A 10822-nucleotide genomic window follows, 5' to 3' on the forward strand; every position below is an offset into this window, starting at 1 on the left:
AGTTAATTTCTTATATAATTTTTAAACAATAAGATATTGGGTCTTGAACTATTTGAACATATAAAGATGAAGAAAAAAATTTATCTTTCAAAACTAAACAATCATTTATATTTTTATCTTTTTTATATAAATCTTGAAAATTGAAAATAACTTATCATTTTTATAATTCTTTGATATATGTAAACAAAAGGTTTTTTTTTTTTTTTTTTTGCAACAATAGATCCTAAAAGTTGGATGATTTGAAATATATAATTATTTTTTAAGTTAAATTTTTGAATATAATCTATTCAATAATTTTAGGGGAAAAGGCATTCACCTCCCCTCGGACTTGGCAAAAAAAATAAGAACCTCTGTTGAGCTTTCAAAATTTTCATTGACCTCTCTTGAGATTTCAAAAATTTCAAGGACCTTATTCAAAATTTGTCAAAAAGACACAAACTACTCTTTTTATTTTATAAAAAAGATAAATTTTTTGAAGGGATTTTTGTGATTTTTTGACAAACCTCAAGGGAGGCTTGTAGCATTTTTGAAACCTCTAGATAAGTCTCTAAAATTTTTTAAATCTCAAGAAATATCAACATCTTTTCATCAAAACTGATGACAGTATCTTTTACCCATAATTTTATTGATTGTTTACATTAACATAATCTAATTAGAGCGAACTCAATTTAATAATTTATTATACTTAAAAGAAAAGAATTATTGTATGTGAATAAGCTTGAGGTTCTCTAAAAAGTAAATGTGGAATATCTAAGTCTTCCATCCCCAAGGACACTAGATAGTGAATAATCCATTCAATAACATTGCAAATAGATGCTGTAGAAACTAACTTTTATATAGTAAAACTTATGGCATGCTTTATTTGTAAAAAAAAAAAAAAAAAAAATTTCTTATTTTTTATTTTAAGTTTTCAGGTATAAATTAAAAAATTTTAAAAATTGTATATTTAAGTTTTATTACAAAATTCAGTAGATTTGATCATTTAGATGGAGCATGATTGGGCAAGCATGCCTAGTGTATACCTCATATTATGTTTAGTTCATGAAATCGAGTGTAAGGGCAGGAGAATAAAATGAAAATAAAAATTTTGAGAAAATATGATGAAATCAAGTAAAAATCTGGATTTCATTTCATTCCTATGTACCAAATATTTGGTCAAAATATTTCTATCTTAATTTCAATTTTTGTAATGTCCCAGAATTCCCACATTGTCATTAAGCATTTTGTTGGTGGCTTTACTATGTGAGGATGTTTGAACTTCAACTATATGAGGTGTCTTTTATAGGAAAAAATTGTGACGCCAAATCTTACTAGAGTTGGATCGAGATCATTACATTCTGTATCAGAGTCATCCTAAGGGTACTATGAGATCATTACATTTTGTATCAGAGTCATCCTATGGGGTACTATCATATAGGTATATCTAGTAGAGAGATACGGTTGCATATCTTATGTGTGCTAAGGAGATCAATCTTGGATTTATAAGGGTGATTTGGCTCCAACTACATGAGGAGTCTTTTATAGGATAAAACCGTGAGATTAGTGAATAATATCTCATTGAACTTGAGCCTTTTATAGGATAAAACATGAATGATATTTGCTTTCTTTTCTTTCTCTTTGTTTGAGTGAATATTGAGAAAATATTAGACACCAAGCAAGTACTGCATCAACTTCCAATTGGTACTAAATAAACCAAAGACCATGTGACGTATCTGTATATATATATATATATCACGGACTTCTTTCTTGCCTAAAATTTTGGGAATTGTTTCTTTCCTTCTTAAAATTTTAGTGATGTAAAAAGTCTTTCTTTTTTTTTTCGTTCATTGATGTGGTATGTGCTTTTTTTTTTCTTTTTCATTTTTTCAAGATGATCGAACATTAAAAAAATATTATTTTGAATTTTATTTTTCTTTCCCCTAATATTTTTGAAGTTGTAATAGGGATCTCAGTGTTTGGATTATTGAGGTTCTGCAAATTCAATAAAGTTTTAAGAGTTAATAAAATATTTGAATTGTAAAATTGATATGATTTTCTAAGATTATCATGAATAAATTTTTATCATTTGTATTGTTTCATTTCCATCTTAAATTTATGAATATATTATCTTCATTGTTACACCATTTTTATATTTACAAATACATTAAATTTAATAGACATTTCTTACACCAACCTATGCAATATTTCAAGACATCTCATACATTATTCATATCCTTTATTCCCTCAACATTTTTGGCAATGATGCTTGCACTTAAACGAATACAAAGAAAAAATTAAATAAATTCAAGCAAACTTTCTTCCTAGCTTGCTCATTTACTCTCTTCTCCCATTCCCTCAAGCATAATTTTTTTTAAGGAAGATGGAGAATGCAACCTAGAATTCATCAACATGCCTATTGTCAATGTAGACACCCCATTTTTTTGGGGGCCAATATAACAAAATTATACAAATTTTTATTCCATAAAATGAAAATATATATATACAGAGGAAATTTTTGAATACAGGGAAAAATAAATTGTACATTGTAAATAAAAAAAAGGAAAAAAAGAAATAAAGAAGTGGGTCAACAACTTTTAGTTTCAAAATCAAACTTGCAAAGAAAAAATCAGCAAATTAGACATGTGAGAAATGCGGAAAAATTAAGATGAATATTGATTGATAAAATTTATTGCTAATTAACTTAATCATCATTAAACTAATTGGATTACCAAGCCTATAAATAGAGATTCTTTGGAAGTGATATGGACATACACAGAGACAGATGATCATACAAGCAATTGAGAGTGAAAGTCATAGGGTTTGATTGTTGAGGGAGTGAGATTGAAGACTCAAAGTGGCAAATTACAGTAGAAAAGAAATCAGGGGGCTACAAAAGGAATTCAAGAAGGCTTTGAAAGAATTTCAGAGTGAAGATTCAGAGGTTTTGTATTTGTGTGGGGCTCTTATACTTAGTGGAGTTCACAAACAAAGGAAGAAAAGCATATAGTTGAAGTTATTGGTGCTCTATAGTAGGGACTTGTTGACGAGTGTGTCTCACTCGTCGACGAGGGAATACCAACAGCCAAAAAATTTCAGACATTTAGTGACCCATCAACGAGTTGGCCTCACTCATCGATGAGTACTCTCGAGGCTTCACGGAAACTTTCAAATTTTGAATATGAACGTTGTGACGGTTGGGGATTCGGAGGGAAGTCTCCCTGGGGTTATTAAATATACTATTATGAGTATATTGCAAGAAGAGAGAGGATGAGAGAAGGAGAGAAGATCATTGTATACCATTGTAGTGTGTATCTTTGATTTTCATAGTGAAACTCTTACCAATTGCTCCCGTGGATATAGGTTTTGTCGAACCACATAATTCCTGGTATCGTTGCTCTTATCTTTGCTTTCTTCATATTGCTATGGTTGTGGAATGATTCTGGATTCATCATTTAGATTGTTGCAAGTGTATGTTTGATATTTTATACAATATACATATTCCGTTGTGCATTGTTTGAGAGGTGTTATTTCACAACAATTGATATCAGAGCGAAGTTGTAATTGCCTCTGTATCTTCTTCTACGAAATTTGATGTTGTCAAATTTGATGGAACCGGAACTCTCGATTTGTGACAGTGAAGGGTGAAGGATCTCTTGGTGCAACAAGGTATGATGAAAGTATGATACAAAATTCAACCGAATAGCATGGATGCAGCGACTTTGAATGAATTGGGAGCAATCATTCGATTTTGTTTGACTAATAATGTGTTGTATCATGTCATGGATGAAAATTCTCTAACATTAGTTTGGAGAAAACTGGAATGTCGATATATGTCTAAGGGTTTCATCAAAATATCCAAGTGTAGTTGAAGAAGATTCAGAATGTAGTGATAAAGATATGCTATGTGTTCCATTGGGTTCGGAGTGCCTCACGGTTGATTCTTGGATCTAAGATATCGAATGCTTTTATCCTAAAAAATGGTTTGACATCTACAGGTCAGTTTATGCTGGTTGTATTTTGGTGGAAAATGATATTTCATGCAAAATATTTGTTATTGGAAATGTCAAAATAAAAATGTAAGATGGGGTTGTGAGAACCATATGTAATGTAAAACATAAACTGGGTCTAAGGAAGAATGTTATTTCATTGGCTACTTTAGACTGTAATGGATATTGTTATAAGTCCGAAAGTAGAGAAATGAAAGTGTGTGAACGCGACTCGATAGTGATGAAAGGAGAAAAAGCAGCAAGAAATATCTATGCACTGTAGGATGCTCAAGTCAAACATTGGCGTTGAGTATGATGGTTTTGTTCAATGAGTGTTGTGAGTAGGGAAGATCATATACAAGGCTTGCATGGTACTTTTTGGTGAAGTCAATGAGTATGGCACGTTTCTTGTGTGACCGATCGCCAAAGGTATCGCTAGATGGAAGAGTTGCAGGTGAATTATGGGCAGGTTTTGCAGTAGACTACTCGATTGTGAGTGAATGTCCACTGGTGCATTATTCTAGTGATGAAGGATCTAGGCTTGATGTTATGTCTAGACAGTATACTTTTCTGAGGTATAAGAAAGGTAGGTTCAAGTTGGGTGATCCTATGGAAAACAAAGAGTGATTAAGGATATGACTTTTGTGGATGAAGTCATGGAGCAACGCACTCAGGTAAAGGAAGAGAAACAAATGCCAAAAAACTGCAGTAGCATCAGCAACAGCAACAATTATGTTATTTAGGTGGAATTAGGGACTCTAGGCATAAATGCGGGGAATTCTATCTCAGGTCAACAATATCACAGTATGAATGGGCGTATGATGCAGGTGGAGCTACAGACTTAGGGTAGAGATGGTATTGGTCATTTTGCAAGGAGTTTCAGCTTAGAAGACTAGTAGAATCACGGTGGGCCTATGTAGATTATCAAACCACCACTCAGGTATGAATTTGACATTTTGGTGTTTCATGTATTCATTACTACCAGTAGCAAAGTTTCTACTATTTTTCAAGTTGCAATGCATGGCAAAAGGAAAAATAGGTGGATGAATGCTATGGTGGAGAAAATGGAGGTATTGCATATGAACCAAGTGTGTGAGTGGTGAGGCTTCCAGTATGGAATAGGGTGATAGGATGCAATGGAGTGATGTATCTGTTGTTTGTGAATGACATGTTATTGGCTGAAATGGCTTTAACTGAGGCTAATCAGTTGGGAACTTAGTTGAAAGTTTTTGACATAAATATGTTGGTTATGTCCAAGATGGGTCTTGGTTTTCTTATTCGAATAGACAAAATTGAAAGGATATTAGAGTTATCTCGGGGTGGTTTTGTGGATAGGGCTACAAAGAGATCAATGTTATCTCAGGGTGGCTTTATGGATGGAACCGTATGGAGACTTTGTTTGCAATTTCAAGAGGGTTCTATGGAGAATCAATATGGAATGTCTACAATACAGTACCTAAGGACGGGCTGTGATGTTCGAGATATGTCAAAGGTCCTCCATGATTGTGCAATGGGGTGTTTCAGTAGGCAACAGAGTGAACTGTCAGTTGTTAGTTTTGTTGAAGATTATACAGGGGGCTTTAGAGATATAAGGCTTGTAGTAGGTTTTTTTTTTTTTTTTTTTTTGTGTTTACTATTGTGGGAAAATCTTGTTGGAAGCCTAGGGTGAAGTCTTTAGATGTTGAATCTACAATTGTATTGGGGTTGATGGTAAAAGCTGAAGCTGCCATCGGCAAGTTCAAGTGGCGTTGCTTGGACTTGGTGCATGTCTCCAAGTGCTAGAAAGGAGACGGTCCCAACCAAAAGTTCTAAGTTCAAGGTGGAGCAATTATATATGTTTTTCAGGTTCTCCTAAGGGGTGTATAATCGCCAAGGTGGAGATTGTTGTATTTGTGTGTGGCTCTTATACTTAGTGGAGTTCATAAATAAAGGAAGAAAAGCATATAGTTAAAGTTATTGGTGCTCTGCAGCAAGGACTCATCAACAAGTGTGTCTCACTCGTCAACGAGGAGATACCGAGAACCAAAAAATCTCAAACATTTAGTGACTCGTCGACAAGTTGACCTCACTTGTCAACGAGTGCTCTCGGGGCTACGAGGAAAATTTCAAATTTTGAATATGAACGTTGTGACAGTTGGGGATTCGAAGGGAAGTCACCGTGAGGTTATTAAATATACTATTCTGAGTATATTGCAGGAAGAGAGAGGGTGAGAGAAGGAGGGAAGATCATTGTATACCATTGTAGTGTGTATCTTTGATTTTCATAGTGAAACTCTTGTCGATTGCTCCCGTGAATGTAGGCTTTTCCAAACCAAGTAATTCCTGGTGTCGTTGCTCTTATCTTTGCTTTCTTTGTATTGTTATGGTTGTGGAATGATTATGAATTCATCATTTAGATTGTTGCAAGTGTATGTTTGATATTTTATACAACATATATATTCCGCTGTGCATTGTTTGAGAGGCATTATTTCACAACAAAAGGCTTGGAGAATTGCAAGAATCAGAGGCTTGAGGAATAATAGAGCGGAGAGGCAGAATCAGAAAGATAGTGGCATCAAAGTTGGGGATTGAAGGAGTTTGAAGACAACAAGCTAGTTCCTTTAATTTTTACAAAATGAAATTCAAAATTGTATGATTTGGGTGTAAACAATAATTTATATTCAGATTAATTATCTGGGTTTAAGATCCAAATATGAATATCGATGCCCGATTGTCACATACTTGACCCGGATTTTAAGTAGTTGACTTGAGGCCTAAAGACCCGTTAACTTTGGTGTATTCCTAAAAGGGGGGTGAATTGGAATTTAAATTTTTTTCTCCAAGGTTAAACTAGTTCAGCAACAGTACATTCACAACCTAGGTCTATCTACCCAAATGCGCAGATAAGTATAATATGCTGAATTTAAATCATGCGCATCATTCGCACAATAACATACACGTGCGGTAAATATAAAATGTGGAAATATGAACAGACACACGATATGTTATCGGGGTTCGGCCAACTATGCCTACGTCCCCGCCTCTAACTCGTAAGCCCGAGGATTACCACTAATGCTCACTTAACGAGTGGAGCAGCACCAATTACAACCAGGTCAATTAGCACAGGGCTAACATCAATTTTTACAAACTGGGGGGGGGGGGGAGAAGGCCTTAGTCAAATCACAGGGCTGACCCCCAACCTGATCCTTCCAGGCTAGATCAAACCCCCTCAGGCCACGCTTGGAAATACAACAGTATTTTCACAATAAGAATGGTACAGTAATTATGCTTTCATGTAAACCAGATATATACCCAAATACGCGCAATATAATTAATCAACCACACATCAACAATGTAGGAAATGTAAGCTCAATGATGTGTATTTTTGTGCATGCTACACTCAACAAGATATGATCACTAATATGCTCAAGAGTGTTCTAAACAAGTTGTATCTTTGAAACAAACTAAACAAAATCTCAATAGCAAATCAGGGTTTCAAAGAAGTTAATCATGTATTCAAACTAGTGCAAAAGATTTTCCTTCAATGTAATGAGCACAAGAGTAGTTTGAAAATATTTTAACTTGTAGAAAAATATTTTTACACAACCAAAAACAAAGTTATTGGACACTTGCAATAACAATGCAAATATCCTAAGCTTACTAGGTTATCCCAACATAAGATTTATAGAATGAAAATTTGTGGGATAAACCTAAGCTAAACTCTCTAAAAATAATATTTCAATTACACAAGCACACACTGGGAGTATTAGCAATACTACTAAGCAATTACCCAAGCAAGAACACTCACAAAGTTAAGATTAATCAATGGAATGAAGGAGCGAGAGTGTTTGGAAGTATTATAGGCATAATGGGATTTTGGGTTTGAGAGAATTTTGGTTAATGATTTTTCCTTAATCTCTTGCTAATCCACACAAATGAACTCATATTTATAGGCTAGGTCAAAAATATAATCGTTTGGGACCTATTGGGTATTATTAGAAAAGTTCAAAAAAGCTTAAGCACATTTAACCCAAATTAACCTGAATCAGGTGGCTGAACCTTGGTTCGGTCGCCCGAATAGACACAGTCATAAAAAGATTTTAAATAGGTTCGGTCACCTGAGTTAGCGTTCGGTGGCCCAAATTAAAGTCAGAAAGTTTGCTTCGTGACTTCAGGTGCCTAGTCTTATGTTCGGTAGCCCGAACTCCTGTGTTCGATCGCCTGGGGTCCTTTTTGAACTAAAACTATCAGTCGCCCGAGTTGGTGAGTTGTCCCTTTTGAGGGGTTCGGGCGCCCGAGGAAGATATGTGCTTTTATAGGTCGGTCACCCGAGAGCCTGGTTATAACTCCCCGAACCCTTAAACCCGGGTTCAGCGCGTTATACCTGATAAAATCCCTGATAATACATAATCCATAATATTCACAGCGGAAAACATAAACATAATCTCCATATAACATAATACCAGAGTTTACTAATTCTAACTATAATCATCACCTGCATTTCCATAAATTTACATAACTCCCAAAACATTTTAGTATTTTCACAATCATTCCTTTCATAACTGACTTAAAACATAAAGACATAAAACATAAATATTTACATTCCCCAAAGTATTATCAGTATATACCTTTTCTTTTAATACTTCTCAAAAATTCAAAAAAACCCTCGAGCTCCCTAAGCTCGATCTTGAAGAAATCCTGAAAAAATACATTTATATTTGGGTGAGACACGTCTCAGTAAGGGAAGAAACATTATATTAAACACAACGTGTAGCTAACATGAGGTATATAACAACATAATATTTAACATTTGAAAATTGTTAACACAATTTCTAAAATCATTCTCTGATCCTAATCAAACACATACAAAAGATTTAACCCACGAGATTACTCGAGGATGGGGGTAATTACTCGCCCATACAAGTAGCACCCCTTTGCTCTGATATCTAGGCAACCCAAAGGTCACAACTCAAGCATACCAGGGCACTCACCTTACTCAGTACGCCCTCAAGTGAGAAATTGATCTCGTACTCACACAGTTCATACAAAAGTTTACCAGCGAAGGCTCCCGAGAATAGGAAAATCTACCCACCCATACAAGTAGTTTCCCTCTGCCTTAACACGTTATGCAGCCTACTGCTACACTTGATATAACAAGGGCACTTGCCTTTCTCAACAAGCTCTCGAGCGAAGAGTTTGCTTCGCCCATACGTAACATGTTCTACTAGCATAAATACTGCTAATACCATAGTACATTATTCTTTCTGTCATTGTTCAACCATTCACCTATGTTCATGTTCATAACTTTAATATTTCACTTCATTTCACTGTAAGTGACTCTTTCCCATTTTACATTGTTCACATTTTACATTTCATTTCCATTTCATTAATTTCCCTTTTCATTTTATTTCTTTTCATACCCAATATCTTTCAATTGTTTTATGCAACATCTTTCAACTGTTTTACCCAACATTTTTCAGTTATCATACATTTATCTAACATCTTTCAACTGTTTTACCTAACATTTTTTAGCTGCTACATATTTACCCAACATCTTTCAGCTATTTTACCCAACATCTTTCAGTTGTTTTACCTAACATTTTTCAGTTGTTTACATGGTTGCATTAACACACACAAGCAACATAGTCCATATCATGTTTTATTCACAATATATTACTTACTTAACCCGCATCTCATACATTTAACATATATTTGCACACAATCTCATGCCACACAGTTTAACAATAAAATTCATACATTGTCTGTAAAATAAGCCAACCAACATTTAATGTTTATATACCGAAAATACCTTTCATTCCTTACATAAGTACCCTAAAAATATTTTTCCACTTTCATCAGTTCATTTTCGCATATACCTATCTAATAAACAACCCTAAACTCGAAAAAACATAATTTAAATGGTTAGCTTTTTAAACACATACTGAAATATATACACGTACTTATAACACAATTCATTTTCCATTAAATTCATAGAAATTCTAGTTTAATATATATATTTTTTCCCTTACCTGATTTCTTGAACTACGCCAACTGGGACCCCAAAAAAAGCTTGCGGCGCTCACCTGAACCTTGAAATTAAAAATTTTAATTCCATTAAATTAACCCTAAATAAAATATTATTTTAATATTTCTTAAACCCATAAATTTTAAATGAATAAATATACCCTTAAATATAGCCAAATTATCAAATTTCTCAAATCTCACTCTCGCTTTAGAGTGGGGCCTAGAAAACCCCAATTGGAACTTTACTTATGTCAAAATGACGACGATCACGACTAGAACCCCATGGTGGTGCCTAATTGTCGATTCAACAACAGATTTAACGAGAAATTAGGGAAAAGTTATCTTACCCTAGGAATGGTGCCTACGCCGCTCCCACAACAAATCTGCTCTAGTAGAAATGTCAGTAGCAGAGTTAAGAATCTAACAGCACCTTCCGTTTCCTGATCGGTCGAATATTCGTCGAGAAATGAGGGGAGAGAGAGAGAGACGGAGACGGAGACGTAGAGTGGACGAGTGAGACAGAGAAAGAAGGAGAGAATTCTGGAGAGGGAGAGACGCAGGTTCAAGGTAAGTTTTCTTTATCTTTTTTTTTTTTTTTTCCTTTTTACTTACTTTATCATATGATCATAATAATATTATATATATATATATATATATCACTATATTATTTATTTAATACGTCATATTTAATAATACTTAACTAATTAATTAATTAATTCATAATAATTTTTTTATTTTTTAATTAATTAATTAATTAAATTTAATAATATTGAATTAATTAATAATTACTCTTAATTAAATTTTTTTTTATACTATTTATTTTTTATTTGTTTATTTAATACATTAATTTAATA

Source organism: Malania oleifera, chromosome 10 (assembly GCF_029873635.1).
Source record: "Malania oleifera isolate guangnan ecotype guangnan chromosome 10, ASM2987363v1, whole genome shotgun sequence".
Classification (NCBI taxonomy): Eukaryota; Viridiplantae; Streptophyta; class Magnoliopsida; order Santalales; family Ximeniaceae; genus Malania; species Malania oleifera.